The sequence below is a fragment of the Penaeus chinensis genome, chromosome 2 (genome assembly GCF_019202785.1).
Source record: "Penaeus chinensis breed Huanghai No. 1 chromosome 2, ASM1920278v2, whole genome shotgun sequence".
Lineage (NCBI taxonomy): Eukaryota > Metazoa > Arthropoda > Malacostraca > Decapoda > Penaeidae > Penaeus > Penaeus chinensis.
Genome location: NC_061820.1, coordinates 11,134,134 through 11,136,633, shown reverse-complemented (window position 1 = coordinate 11,136,633; position 2,500 = coordinate 11,134,134).

The following is a 2,500-nucleotide window of genomic DNA, read 5'->3' as shown; positions in this document are numbered from 1 at the left end:
AATAACAATAACAACAATAACAATAACAATAATAACAATAACATTAATAACAATGAGGATGGTAGAGAGGGATAGACAGGGAGGTGGATATGCAGATGGGAAGGATAGACGGGATAGTAGGAGGTTGCAGATAGTGAAGGGAGAAGGATGGTAGGGGGGGGTAGGAGAGGGGGAGGTACGGATAGAATGCCAAGGAAGATTTACAGATGGGATGTTCAAGGGGAAAGGGGGGGGGGGGGGAGGGAGATAACAAAGGGGAGAAAGATGTAGATAGGGGGGGGGGAGATGAAGCAATAGAGTATACATTGTAAAATTAGTATAAAAAACATAATGAGGAGGGAAAGGGGTTTGGCTAGGTGGGGGGGTGGGGCGAGAAGAGAGGAGTAGACATGATGATGGGGCTAAGGCTGGAGGGGGGGGGGGCAGATAGGGGGGAAGGGGAGCAGTGGGATGAGGGGAGGGAGGGGGGGAAGGGGTATAAATGAGAGGGGGTCCCTGGAAGGGCGAAGATCATTTTAATTATTAATATTATCTCTGACTTAGTGTCAATTCACGCCCATGTTTGGACTTCGTGTAAGATTACCATTATTTGGTTCTTTATCTCTTTCCTTCTCTTCATTTTCTTATCTCCTTATCTTTAACTGTACATTTTGAAAATATATGTATTCATTTTTCATTATAGTTTCACTCATTTGTATCACAATTCTCCTATTATCATTCTTGAGCCGTTTTTCGTCATTTTAAACAGTTTTTATCTTATCAATATTATCTTTATTATTATCTTGTTCTTCTCTCTATTCCTCGTCCCTTGTTCTTCATTGTTAGTTTTCTTGTTCATGCTATAACATATATTATGTTGTTATTCTTATTTATTATTGTTATTATCTTATTTCATATTTTTATTGTATATTGTTATTCATATTTTAATTTACTTTGTTTCTCATTCCTTGTTTTTATTTAGCTGTTGTTGTTGTATTTGTTGCAATCCTCCTCACATATATCAAGATGTATTTTGATTATATATTCTGATAATAATTGTTCTGGATTCGGTTTCCCATGAAAAATATATATGTAATATAAAGAGACTGGAATATGGAGAGAAAACTGAACAGAGAAATAGAATTTATAATTATAGAAAAAGGGCAAATTTGTAAATACTGTAGGAGGAGGAAATCTAAAAAAGAGAGACAGAACGAAAGAAAAACAACAACAAGAAAATAAAATGTTCAGGGGCAAAAATAAGGAAATAAACAGAGAAGCAGAAAAGGAAACTAGAAGGAAAAGGCAAGTGGAGGAAAAGACAATAGAGGTGACAAAGAGTAAAGGATAATATGCTGTACGTATGTATTCATGAAGACAAACATAAACTCACTCACATGCATGTATGATTATATATATATATATATATATATATATATATATATATATATATAGTGAGAGAGAGAGAGAGAGAGAGAGAGAGAGAGAGATAGAGAGAGAGAGAGAGAGAGAGAGAGAGAGAGAGAGAGAGAGAGAGAGAGAGAGAGAGAGAGAGAGAGAGAGAGAGAGAGAGATAGATAGACAGATAGATATATAGATAGATAGATAGATAGAGAGAGAGTGAGATAGAGAAAGGGAGAGAGAGAGTGAGAGAGAAAGAGAGAGAGAAAGATAGAGATAGATAGATAGAGAGAGAGAGAGAGAAAGACCGAATAACGAAAAAAAGTAGACGTAGAAGAAGAAAATAAGAAAATAAGCAGACGACAAAGAAAAAAGGGGAGGCGGAGCAGAATCCCGGGCGCGTGAGGGACAGCTCCAGGGCTTGGGAGAGAAAGGGCCGAGGCGCGTAACTTGCTTTCGGCCGCCGCAGGATCCGTTTAGTGCAATAACCATAGATCAGGGACGTGCGGTCGCCCGCTAATTGGACAAACAGGACTGACCCCAACGCGGCCTCTGGGGACCCCGTGAGGTACTGCTGCTTCGAGAGGGGCAGCCAAGGGACTCGAGGTGGGACGCTGGGGAGTGGGGGACGGAGGGGGAGGAAGGAGGGGGAAGTGAGAAGGGGGAGGGGTGGCAGGGGGAAGGAAGGGAGTGGAGGTGAGAGGGAGGGGAGGGGGAAGGAAGGGAGTGGAGGTGAGAGGGAGGGGAGGGGTGGGAGGGGGAAGGAAGGGAGTGGAGGGTGAGTTTGGGGAGAAAGGATGGGGAGGGGAGGGAGGGGGAGAGGGAGTAAGGATGGAGAGAGAAGGGGGAGAATAGAGGGGAAAGGAATGGAAAATAAGTGAGGGTGAGGGGAGGAGGGAGGGATGAGAGAGAAAAGATGGGGAGGGAAGGAGAGGTGGAGGGAGGGTGAGGGGATGAAGGAAGGAGGGGGAATAAAGGATGGAGAGGGAGGGGAGAGAAAGGAGGTTGGGAAGGGAAGGAAGTGAGGAAGAGGAAAGGATAAGAGAGAGAAAGAGAGTAAGCAGAGGAAGGGAGAGGAGCAGGAGGGGAGGGAGAAACGATAAATGCGGAGGGTAGGAGG